The sequence below is a fragment of the Photinus pyralis genome, unplaced genomic scaffold (genome assembly GCF_008802855.1).
Source record: "Photinus pyralis isolate 1611_PpyrPB1 unplaced genomic scaffold, Ppyr1.3 Ppyr1.4_LG10, whole genome shotgun sequence".
NCBI classification, from domain to species: domain Eukaryota; kingdom Metazoa; phylum Arthropoda; class Insecta; order Coleoptera; family Lampyridae; genus Photinus; species Photinus pyralis.
Window position 1 is genome coordinate 7,260,343 of NW_022170250.1, and position 13,678 is coordinate 7,274,020.

General features: G+C 39.7%; 1 long non-coding RNA gene across 2 annotated transcripts; it reads right to left on the reverse strand.

Moving 5' to 3' along the window:
- Positions 1-12,082: 12,082 nt before the first annotated feature.
- On the reverse strand, positions 12,083-13,636 carry LOC116161855. 2 transcript variants are annotated; one of them, XR_004143442.1, is made up of 5 exons: positions 13,285-13,636; positions 13,059-13,237; positions 12,603-12,973; positions 12,213-12,546; positions 12,083-12,167 (listed from the first exon to the last, which is right to left on the reverse strand). It is a non-coding gene; the product is annotated as an uncharacterized LOC116161855 (long non-coding RNA). The 2 variants fall into 2 exon arrangements; XR_004143441.1 differs by having other exon boundaries at positions 12,603-13,237.
- Positions 13,637-13,678: the final 42 nt, after the last annotated feature.

A 13,678-nucleotide genomic window follows, 5' to 3' on the forward strand; every position in this document is an offset into this window, starting at 1 on the left:
AATACCGGAGTAGTATAGAACAACTTAAGACCTTCTGCAGAGGCACCTCTAAAAAGCATTATGCGCGTCACTCTGTAATTGGGCGCAAGCCTGTTGAGGGCCCAGAACAAAAGAGCGATAATAAATAAATAAATGAATATAGGTGAATTTTCTTATTATATTATTTTTTTTTAATAATAGATTTATTTGAAATTTATGTACACTACCTGTTAAAATGCTATCTATTGAGGCCAATAATGGTAAACTGGTACACAAAATGTATATTATACTAATACAAAGGTTACAATAATAATTAACTTGAATAGTCGTATAACATTTTAACGAGCAACGACAAAGATAAAAACCACAGTCATACATGTAGGTATACAGTATATGTCAGAATTTAAATTTGTAGTTCAACACTTCCTCTCCAATTTAATTCTTCTAGTCCTATCAGTCCTAGTTTATTACGGAGATATGCAAACCGCAAACGTCCCAAAGGTTTTGTGAAGATATCACCTAATTGTTCAGCACTAGAGACATGCTCGAGTTTTAGAATACCGTTTTCCCGGATAAAGTGAAATCTAACCTCGATATGTTTAGACCGTTTGTGGAACTCGGGATTTTTAGCAAGTTTTATGGCGCTTAGGTTGTCCACATATAAAGTAGGCACATCAGTCCCTAACTTGGTTAATTCGGTTAACAATTTGTTTAACCAAATTAATTCTTTTGTAGCCTCACAGGCAGCCACATATTCAGCCTCGGTAGTTGAGAGCACCACACATTTTTGCTTCTGACTTACCCACGTCACCACTAGCACTCCCGAACTTACAAACGATACCCGTTGTTGATCTCCGTGCAAAGTCCGCGTCACTATACACGATCATTGTTCCACGGCCCGATTTATAAAATAAGCCTAAATCAACAGTTCCCTTTAGATAACGTAGAATTCTTTTCACGGACTGCCAGTCGGCTACTGTAGGAGCACACAGTTTCTGTGAAATGACACTTATCGCGTATGAAATGTCTGGACGAGTCGTTATTGCTAAAAACATTAAACTGCCTACCGCTTCTCGGAAGGGAATGGTTTTACTTAATTCAATTTGCTCACCACCGTATTGTTCGAAAGGGGTACTGACACAATTACAGTCACTCATTTTGAACTGCTTCAATACTCGCTTAACGTAAGAAGCTTGGTGAATAAAAATCGAACCGTCACTCAGACATTTAATTTCAATACCAAGAAAACGCTCTGCCGATACGACCGTTATTTCAAATTTCATCGCGAGATGCTGTACAAATGATTTGATTTCATTTTTGTCTGTCCCTGCAATTAACCCGTCATCCACGTAAACTACCACAATTAGTTTACTCGGATGATTTCGTAAAAATAAACAAGGGTCGGCACTGCTCACACAGAAATTTTGTTCGCACATAAAGTTAAACAGCTTTTGGTTCCAGCTCCAGCATCGTGGAGATTGTTTTAAACCATACAAACTTTTATTTAGTTTACACACCCGATTAGTTGCGTCTCGAAAACCTTCCGGTTGGCTCAAGAATATTTCTTCCTCCAAATCCCCGTAGAGAAACGTGGTACTTACATCAAACTGGGTTAGATGAAGTTTTTCTGCTGCTGCCACACCGAGCACGGTCCTTATTGTTTCGTACCTCGCAACCGGACTAAAAGTTTCTTGAATATCAATCCCATGCTTTTGAGAGCACCCTTTCGCTACTAATCTGGCCTTGAAACGCTCAATTGTGTCACCCGTTTTAGTCTTGATTTTGTATACCCATCTGCTCTGTATTGCCTTCTTGCCTTCAGGTAATACCTGCAGTGTCCACACTTGGTTTTTGTTTAGGGCTTGAATTTCCTCTGCCATGGCCTTTGTCCACTCCTCAGAATTTGAAGATCTCATCGCCTCTGCGTACGACTGCGGCGCATCTTCTGTGGTTTCTGCCATCAAAACGTAATCATTTAAGTACCTTGGCATCCGACGTTCCCGTTGGTCCACCCGAGGTTGCTCTAAGACCACTGCTTCCTCTTCAGATCCAGCGTCTGCGTGGGTTGTTGTAGCCAGCTCCGATTCATCTCTGATTTTTAATGCAGTTTCCAAATTTCCATCCTGGTGCTCTTCCTCCTGAAGTATTGTAGGCGGTTTTCCTAAAACAACTTACTCGTCCTTAAAGACAACGTCTCTACTTTTTATGACTACATTACTCGAACGTACCCATACACGAAAACCATCCTTTTCGTCACAATACCCAACGAAGGCACCCAGAACACTTTTTCGATCCCATTTTTGACGTTTTTGACTGGGTATATGCACAAAGCATTCAGTGCCAAAAACTTTAAAGTGCTTAATTTCAGGTTGCGGTTGCTGACCTCTTCTTCACAGTTGAATTGGGCTTTTGTCGTTCATACTGGTGGGTTCAGGTTGCGGTTGCTGACCTCTTCTTCACAGTTGAATTGGGCTTTTGTCGTTCATACTGGTGGGTCCAGTTCTGTTGAGGACGTGAGCTGCTGTATTCACTGCTTCTGCCCATAATCTCACTGGCAGGTCCTTGGAATGTATCATCGATCGTGCACTTTCAACGAGCGTCCGATTTTCCCGTTCCGCGACACCGTTTTGTTCCGGCGTATAAGGCATAATTGTCCGTAAATTAATACCTTTCGAATCAAGCACCGACTTGAATTCCTTATTATTAAACTCCACCGTCACACAATATTTCTTTTATATTGTTCCCCGACATTCGTTTAAATATTGTTTTAAACAGGCAACCACCTCAGTTTTTGATTTAATAAAAAACACACGTCGATAACCCGAAAATTCGTCTTTGTAGCAAAGAAAATAACGTGCACCTCCAATGGATACTTCTTGCATTGGTCCGCATAGATCTGTATGAATTCGTTCACCTGGTTGGGTTGCTTTACAATGGCGCGTACCAAATGGTCTTCGATGCTGCTTTCCATATGCACAACCGGTGCAAAATTCTTTCTTCGAACGGATATCGACATCTCTTAGTTTTAAGAGCGTTTTAACATGTCTTTTATTTTGATGGCAAAGCCGTTCGTGCCAAAGTTGCAAGGTATCTTCTTCTGTGGTTAAAAACGCAACGGCAGATTTCTCTGGAATGATGACTTCCATGTTTAGAATATACAGGCCCTTTTCAGATTTCGTTCCGCTCAACCTTACTCGGCCATATTCTTACTGAAAATGCAACCAGATTGATTTGCACTAAAAGAAAAACCTTTATCTACAGTCTGACACACAGAAAATAGGTTCTGTCCAGCCTTTGGAACGTACCATACATTTGACAAGTGGTTAACTTCCCAAATTCCATCGGTCACCATCTTAACATTTATTTATGGCACCTTCCCCGTAAGCATGCATGTAAGTATTGTTGCCTACCTTAATGGGTTTCGGTATTTCGAACCTGGTATACTCCACAAACCAATTTCTGTTGTATGTTATATGTGCCGAAGCACCCGAATCGACAATCCAATGGCCTTCCTCGGTTTCAAATCCGCTACACATAAATGCCTCACCCTCGGTCGTTGAGCTGCCACTTTTTGAGCTCCGATTCGATTTTCTGAGGCACTTACTCGAAAAGTGTCCGACTTCATGGCACCTGAAGCACTTTAGGTCCTTCTTTTCATTCGGTCGATTCTTTGCCAGGGCTTTCTTGCTCTTGCTTGCTACGAACACTGTTGACTCAGGTTCTGTTGCAGGCAAACGCATTTCGATCAGTCTTAGCCTCTCCGTTAACTTATTGATAGTGCGTTCGTTAACCGGCATGCTTTCCCACACACTTTTAAACTCAAAGTATTCCGTAGGAAGAGTCGACATGATTCTACTCTGCAGTACCAACTCGGGAAGCTCTGTTTGCATAAGCCGCTTCAATACTTCGTTGAGCTCAGTGAAATTTCTTTCAAGATGGGATATGTGAGTTACGATGTCTTCCTCTGGCTTCTTCTTTAAAGTGAAGAACTCTTCCATCAGGCGATCCATTTTCTGCTCGGAACTTTGCTCGTATACTGATACTAATTTTGTCCAAATTTCAACAGCTGTCTCACAAGTTGCAGTTACCTTAATATTAGTGGGATTCAAACTACTTATTAAGATTAATTGCGCCAACGCATCTGCTTTTTCGAACTCGTTCAACTTTGTTGTATATTCCGTTTTCTCCGCCTCCGAAGCACCGACAGATAAAGCAACAGGCTTTTTACGTAACCCTTTCACAACCTCCAACACTCCATTGTGTTTCAACAGCAGTTCCACTTGCCGCTTCCAAGAGGCCCAATTTGAGGCGTCAACCAGCTTATCCACTTGTGCTTTAAAATCCATTGTCTTTTTTTTGTTGGGAACAAAAGGTACGGTTTTTTTTCTTTAAACGCGGCGCGACCACGAGAAAAAACTAACCTCACTCTTTTTGTTAAAAAAAAGAAACGAATTCTACGCAGATTAACGGCCTGGGCCCATAACCTATTGAGGCCAATAATGGTAAACTGGTACACAAAATGTATATTATACTAATACAAAGGTTACAATAATAATTAACTTGAATAGTATAACATTTTAACGAGCAACGACAAAGATAAAAAAAAAACAGAGTCATACATGTATACAGTATATGTCAGAAGTTAAATTTGTAGTTCAACACTACCTTTGTCCTATAATTGGATTGAAAAGTGTGTAGGACAATAAACTCTATTATTATTATAATTATTATTTCTACTTTCCTCACTTGTCGTGGATAAAGTAATAAGGGCTTTCGCAAAACTTATTACTTGTGGACTTGTTCAATGCATTACTTTCCTTACTATCCGACATGTTTCTAATATTGTTGATTTTTGCATGTCTATTATAACTTGGATAGGTAAATTATGTTTCTTGAATTCCGTGTATAGTTCTGGTGGTATAAGGCCTGTGACTGATACGATTATTGGTAGGATGAGAACTTTTTCCATTTTCCACATCATTTTAACTTCTTCTGATAGGTCGGTGTATTTCCTGATTTTTTCTGCGATAGTTTTCTGTATGTTGTGGTCTAATGGGTGTGCGATGTCTATTAATGTTGTTATTCTGTGTATTTTGTCTATTGTTACTATGTCTGGTCTATTGTTTGTTATGATTTTGTCCGTGATGATACTTCGGTCCCAGTAAATTTTGTAGTTTTTATTTTCGCGAACTGGTTCGAGTATATGTTTGTAATACGGCTCTTGTGTTGATTTGATGTTATATTTCTGAAGTAAATATTTGTGGAGAATTTTAGCAGTGAGGTTGTGTCTATTCAGATATTCGGTTTGAGCTAGGCTGGGACATCCAGATGTTATATGTTGTATTGTTTCTGAGATGCTTTTACACATTCTGCAGCTGTCACTTCCTGTGTTGGTTTTTGATATATATTTTTGGTAATTTTTAGTTGGTATGACTTGGTCTTGTATTGCATACCTAAACCCTTCTGTTTCTATGTATAACTGTCCTATTTCCATCCATTTCGTTGACAGCGGATGTTGTTTGTTGAGGTTAGTTTTAAATTGACTGTGTAATTTTTTACTGCTTCATTCCTGTGCAAGGTTTTGTTATGAACGTTTTCTTGTCTGTGTGTTGTAATTGTGAGGGTGCGCTGAGGGGTGTGTATTTATTGTCTGCTTCATGCTTGATTAATAGATGCATGTAGTTTTGAATGTATCGCTTATTTGTGTTGAAGTATGTTTGTAACTTGTGTATTGTATGTTGTGTGCTGCTTCTATGTTAATTAGACCTCGTCCACCTTGTTTTCTGGGTAGGTATAACCTCTCGATAGCTGAGTTTGGGTGTAGAGCTCTATTGCTTGTTAGTGTTCGTCTTGTCAGTCTGTCTATGGCTTGTATGTCTGTTTTTATCCATTGTATTACGCCAAAAGAATAGGTTAATGTAGGTATTGCCCATGTATTAGGTAATGGCTTTGATTTTATTTTTTGCATTTGGTTGTGTGGGCATGATCTTTGTTAGTCGGTCCTTATATTTATTTTCTATGTTTTGTTTCATGTCTTTTGTATTATACGTAAGTGTTTCTTTTATTCTTATTATTATTATTATTATGGTCGATGTTTCTTGTGAGAACTCAGGTCTAGCCTGGTTAACTAATCGCACGTATTAAAATCAAGTAACGATTAGTATCTGTGTCTGGTGAAGTGTTATGTAGGGTCTTTAAAAAAAAATCACACACGTACATTGGAAATCTAGGGATATTATTATTATCATATTCCGCTGGTGGAATCGCCCAACACGACGTCCTGTCTATCCTGAAACAGGTCTTGCAGGTTGGTAGCCACATGAAGATCTCCCCACGTTGCTAAAGTTGACAAGGGGGAGGATTTTCTCGTCAGCCGAAGTTGGTGCAGCAGTTTCCCTTGAAGACCCCCTTCTCATATCGCTTACGCACCGTCCGGCAGTGGGCGACGAATAAGAAAGTAATAGATACAGCAAATAATCGGATTGTATTAGATACTTCCTTAGCTAGTTAAATCGAGGCATACAGAGCGTCTTCCAGAATCTCTATATATAAAAATGAACCCCGGTTTCTTCTGGTCACGCAATAACTTTAGAACGACTTGACCGATTCCATTCATCTTTTTTTTTAAAGTTTTCTAATACTGTGTAGAAGGTTCTTACGGCAAGAAAAGCTAAGAAAATCGCTCAGAAAATTGGAAAATTGGAGAAAACTTAACGACTATTTAAACATCGCGCGTTTGACGGTGCGATGGCAATTGTTTTAACACCTACATCGATCGGCAATGGATCGGCATAATATATCCGTCAAAAAATTCATATCATAGTGTGCTGTCAATTCGATCGGATAGTTTATCCAGATTTCAGTGAGTTTTTTGAAAAGTTTCAAAGTTATTTCACCGCAATCACGCCTTTTATATTAAAAGTTTGATATACCTAATATCCATTTTTGGTAAGCGTTGACAGACTAAACATGTGGTTTATACAGAAACACTAATAAGGGAGTCAATTTCTATTTTCAGTTGAATTTTAATTTTTTTAAAATGCTATTTATTAGATGTACCAACATATGGTACCAACTTAGGTCGTTCGTAATCCTACAAGTCAAACATATACCGGGTGGTGCTCGGTAAATAGGAACATAGGGATTTAACATGGGAAATTAGTTTTATGCACTATCCTACCCTCCTGTACATTTTACAGAAAAAACTGTAGAGTTTAAAGTTGTTCAGAATTAAAAGGTGCATACAAAACTGTTTTTACATGTTTTATTAAGCTTTTGGTATACCCGCAAATTTTAAAATAACCATGACTATTGTTGTTTTATGAAATGCTACTAATAACAGAAATGTTGAAATTTATTTTTCCCCTTTCGATTACAGTTTACATTAAATCGTTGCTATTAGACCAAAGAACTTTGTGTGTCCATATTGCAAGGCTACTGAAGGCCCTGGATTATGTTGCGCCAGTGGCCAAGTGAAATTGATGCCATAGGTACGGCCACCAGAGCCACTACAATCCTTGGTTTCCGGAAATGGGCCAGTTTCTATACATTTTTTTACTCATATCCCGAAATACAATAATTGCTTTCAAATTACGGCATTTGGCGCAAAAAAAGGTACGTTGCTCGCTCTGAATCACCAAAAGCAACTATGGAAGTGAGTGCGTTTATTTTTTATTATATTGGGGAGAGATGGGGAGATTTTGTGGCAAGTGTGTCAAAATTTCTTTTCCGGTGAAACAGTTGAACCGATTTAAACCAAATTTGCTACACATATTCTTAGACATAAAAGGGCAGAATCGTGCATGCACAGGTGGGGCGGGTGGTACTTGTGCTAGCCACAACAAATTTTTTTGTTATTATTTATTTCAGTCCAAATTGAATAGGTATTCATAGTTAAGAAAGAGGACAATGTCCGTCAGGTCAGCTAGTACATAAATAAATACTTAATAAAAAATATAATTTTCAGTATAACAAACAACTTAGATAACGGTACATGAACAACGGCTCGAAGTACACCACGCTTCTTTATCCGTATTTTATGCAAATGTAAATATAACAAATTTTGACATGGAATTCCAAGATTAAGTACAAGAAAGAACAAAGTGATTACTACCTTTAAAATTTAAAGGTAGTAATAATATACTTTCAAAACTCATTACTCAAACCCAGCTCCGCATTCGAATACCGTTAACTGCCATTAACCTTCTTCCAACGATTGTGAAAATCCCCCGGTCCTCGGCATCTGCGCAGAACGGTCGAAGACGGGTATATACTGGAGCATATCGTATTGTAATGGTCCTAGGGGTCTATCAAGTCGACACTGAAAACGTTGACTTACCCTATACTTACCGTTGGCAACTCTGGAAAAAAAATTGGGGAGGGCTGATGATCTTGGATAAAGATAGAGTACGCGTATGCTATAAATAACGTGAACGTTTGTTTTGAACCAACATCTCACCGTTGAGAGGACGAAAATAAACATTAGTCAGTGGCGTAGGGTTTATTTATCTTTATGGGCAACAAAGTTTATGTTTTGTTTAAATGTGCAAACGTAATAACGTATCACTAAATATTTATGATCAAAAGCCGTATGTGTTTGAAAGGTCCCTATTGATCTATGATAAGGTATGGTGATACTTCAAAGTGGGAACTTAGAAGGAAATCTAAACACATTAAAATGTGAAAATTCCCGTATGCACGTCTATGACATCAAAACAAATACCGATGAAAGGTTATGTAAGGTAATTCAATAATTCCACAAATAATACAGCTTTTCCCCATTTCAAAGCGTTCCCATAAATTAATACACCATAAATCGAATAAGTCTTGCACTATAAAAACGCCTAAAAATTAAGGAATCACGTTTTAACGAAATAAACAAAATACTTCTCAACGGAAAACAAAGTTACAGCGTTGCCGATGTGGTGCACTAATCACCATAACTTTTCTTGTTACGCCGTTTAATTGTAAGTTAAAATTGTTTGAGTTACTGAACTCTTATAAGCATCTAAAAATCCATTTAGATTACTCCAGACGCATATGTTATTATTATTCCCTTAAAAAGTATCTCGTGAAATGTGACAACTTAGCCTCCTGCAATGTTAGTAAACAACACAGAATACGGCCTTCTCAGACTGAGAAGGCCGTATTCTGTGTTGTTTACTAACATTGCAGGAGGCTCTCAGATCAGAATAGAAACAGCAATGGTACAAATTCTTTGCAGGCGGCCTATGGTAAATACATATACAGGGTGATTCCTATAGTACCTGCCACCGTTTGGGAGCGTGTAGGTGGTGCGTAGGGGAGTATTTTGATATAGGACACTTGGGGTCGGAAATCTAAAATAAGGGTGCCAGAGCCAAATTTACCTTCTGGAATTTCGCGCCTGTAGGTAGGCAACCCAACCTATTTCGCAGCCCACTAGCGCCCGTGATCGCGATCGCCCGTTGGTAAATGCCTTAGAGGAGGATGTGTTGGAACGTTTCGAGGCAAACCCGCGTACTAGCACTCGACTTGTAGCAGATTAGGTGGGTTGTAGTCAACACACAGTGTGGAACATCGCCAACAACAACAACTTACACCCCTATAAGTTTAAGAAAGTGCAAGAGTTACGGCCGGGTGACCATGAAAGGAGGCTGGAATTCTGCAACTTAGTCGTCCAGGAGGAAGAAGCTAATCCGAACTTTCTGAGGAGCGTGCTAGTTACTGACGAGAAAGGATTCTCAAGAGAGGGGACCTTCAATCCTCGTAACAGCCACTACTGGGCGGAGCACAATCCTCATGAAACGTTTACGCGAGGATACCAGGACAAGTTTTCTTTAAACGTTTGGGCTGGCATCCTGGGGGACAACCTACTGGGGCCTTACATCCTCCCTCCGCGTCTAAATGCCCATAATTACCTGATTTTCCTGCGCGAGGTGCTACCAGAACTTTTAATGGATGTTCCAGTGAACTTGTACTGGGACCACTGGTTCCAGCACGATGGGTGCCCTGCTCACTACGGGCGGCAGGTGAGGGAACACTTGGACCAAACCTATCCGGACAGATGGATCGGCCGTGGAGGTGCGGTGGAGTGGCCTGCCCGCTCGCCCGACATCACCCCATTAGATTTTTACTTGTGAGGTGTGATGGAAGCGCACGTCTACGAGACTCCCGTCGAATCCGAAGAGGACTTAATTGCGCGCGTCGTCATGGCCGGAGAGGCTGTTCGCCAGGACATAGGAGTCTTCACGCGAGTTCGAGGGGAGTGGTTGGCTAGATGTAGGAAGTGCATTGAGAACAACGGTGGCCACGTTGAACACTTGTAAACGTTATTGCTTTTGACTGTCGTTTTCCCTCCTTCCCTCCCATGTCGCTTCCTCGCGCTAACTCGCTCTGCATCGCTCCGCGCGAAACGTCGGTCGGTTGGGTTGCCTACATACAGGCGTGAAATTCCAGAAGATAAATTTGGTTCTGGCGCCCTTATTTTGGATTTCCGACCCCAAGTGTCCTATATGAAAAGACTTCCCCTAGGCACCCCCTATACGCTCCCAAACGGTGGCAGGTACTATAGGAATCACCCTGTATATAAGAGAAGTATATGGATAACCGCCTATGATTGCAATGTGCAAATTGTTCGCCATAAAAGTAGTCCTCAACTCTGTATTTATGCGCAAACTCCCCAAGTAAATATTTACTTCTCTCCGCCTACTTTTAAGTAGCGCCAATTTCAAATTTCATAACCTATAACTCGAAAATAGGGTTAAAATTTTATTAAACCATTATTGTGTGCAATTACCATATGTAAACACAACCGGGCACCATTCGGAAACTTCACCCAGACTTCTATTCGCTTCATGCAGGTTCATATTCACCACATTTTCCCTATTTCACCTGCCGACTCCTATCACTATTGTCTGATCCTGTGATGTCTTTAGGTAAGTATACTAGCTGGCCGAGGCCCACCCTCTCAAGACCAATCGCCGCCGAAGCGTTTCTTACCTTTTGACTATATCGCTTCGATTCCCCTACTAGCATCTTCACCGATCAGCGACGACAATTTGAATCTTCCCTTTTTTGTGCCCTCAACATTGTTTTCGGCACACTAGGATTCGGGACCTGCAGTCAATGGCCTACTTGAATGATTTCACTGCCAACTCAAATCAGCGCTCACGTGCCACCCAGTGAGTTCTGGTTCAAGGTACTCCGTATCGTTCTTGGAAACTGTAGCATTTTCACGGAGAACTTTCGAGCTTCCTCAGCGGAGTTTGTTTACGGTTACACCCTTCAACTTCGAAGGCAAACTTTGTAACGATTTAGAAACTTAAATTGCAATTGAAATAATATACCTATAGGGATTATATCTTGAATATAACATGAAATTGGATAAGTTCGCATCAGCTATAATATAAAGTGATACATTACCAATGTTCAAAGAAACACAATTAAATTAAAGACATTTACTGATTTTAAAATAAAATTAACATTGTCGAGTTGGAAATCTTTTAGGTGTTAAGTGATCCCCATATAACTTCGTGCCCCCATTATGCTTGCGTGCATCCAAATCAATGCAGTCATAGCGGTTAAAATGACGAGAACACAACCTTGTTTTTACATCATCGAATTCCGATAGTTCACATGCTTGCAGTCACCGATTCTTGTTGCTTTTTTCACTTGGGAATCTAATAACAAGTATGGCATAAATGAATTGATTGCAGATAATTGCATTGTAACTTACTTGTGCCATGAAACCGAAGAATCCACTTTCCCACAAGTACCTGCATTTCTTTATTTCTAAGTAATGAACACACTAAAATTGCCAAACATTAGGTATTCCTTTACAATTATTGTGTATCACTTACGTATACTGATTTATATTATATAACTACGAAAGGCTTCTTTACTATTAAAATTAAACAAAAGTTCAATAACTCATAAACAAAACAAACAATTTAACCTCAATCCGTTATGTCAAACTGGAGTAAATGCTTGGTAAATAACACTACATAATAACAGGCAAGCGCATTAGCGCCTAGTTCCCAACTAATGACAGAAGTATATTTCCATCCACTAACGTTGGCGATAGGCGTGTCCACTCGTTTATCCATATACTTCTCTTATATATATGGGTAAATACGCCACATATCTATCACACGTTTAACCATATATTTGCAGAACGAGAACTACCTACGGGCTACGATTGTTTATACCTACAACGAAAATATGCATCTGTAAGTACTTTTCATGCATCATACCGTATTTTAATTAGCTCTTATTTAGGAAAATGTTGCTATTTTAAAATTAGAAAATGGGATATACATGAACAGGAGGTTCAAAGACCTGGAACTCGAAAACACCTACTGGGTGTTCTATCTAAGTGGTTATCGTTTCAATTATAATGTATACTTCAATGAATTTTTTTCCAGAACTAATAAACCCATTAAATTTTGTTTTGTTTTACTTATCCACTCCATTTTGACTAAGCCCTTACCTAAAATAATATAAGATGTAGTGATTAGGGTATTATCATTTCTTCCGTAAAACAAGTGTTCAGGCACCTCATCTCACCCAGCACGCGAACGTAGAGCCCTACTTAGAAATATGTATGGTAAACAAGATTATAGGTTAGAATGGGGCCCTCTTACCACTTGTTGACAGTGAATACGGCAGGCCTTCATCTCTATCCTGGTTTGGAATTTAGAAGCTTGGCTTATCACAGCATTTTCATGCGTCTAAGTGTATTATCTTCAATAGGTGATCGTGTCCAGTATTATGACACGGACTCTATATGTAATCTATATATCAGCGGAAGGACAACCCAATCCGCTAACAGGTAAATTTTTAGACGGCTGAATTAGAAGCTGAAGGTTCTGAGAGATTGAAGAAGAATTCGTGTCAGGTGGTTCAAAGGATTACACCTGCGGCGGATTTCCCTATACGCCAACTACGCCCTGGCGTTTGGTGGCGGCACCGAGTAGGTAATATTTCACAATGTTATCGCATTTATTTATCACAACTGTAGGTATATTATCCTCTACTCCTCATCAATAAATGTAAAGTATAGATATTAATAATAATAATAAATCCGAACGCCGTTTAACCATGATGAAGACAATCCTCCATTGAAGTTTGATATCGTCTAAAAAGGTTTTTATTACAAAATAATTTTACTTAACAGCCATATAAAATGATCGCCAAAGAAGGGTTCCATATACAATAAAATGTCACGCTTTTCATTAAACTGCAAATTATGCGCGCATGGACACAGCACCTTGTATCCCTAAGAAAATTTAATTATAAGCAACTAAAAATTGAAAAAAGGCTTACCTGAGCCACCTGTCTATATATCCACATACCCACTTATTGAAATCGGATTGCGGATGCTTCATAATTGCCAGTGGCGGATTAAGGGTCTATGAGGCCTGGGGCGGTTTTCAGAGTGGGGCCCCACCTGCCCTACTTTTCTAACCCATGAATCACAACAAACGCATAGAAAAATGCTATGAATGTGAATAAGGTTTTATTGATACATAACAAATGATGAAATCTTAAAATTTATGTTTCCGCGCTTTTATTCTGCTGAATACCGACCCGACGCCGTCGCCGACCGCCGCTCGCCTCCCCTCCGGCCACCCCAGCCAATACTAGGTCTTTTTTTTCTCTCTTTGCAGTTGCAACGCATCGGGGGCCTACTCTAGTGACGGGGCTCGGGGCGGACCGC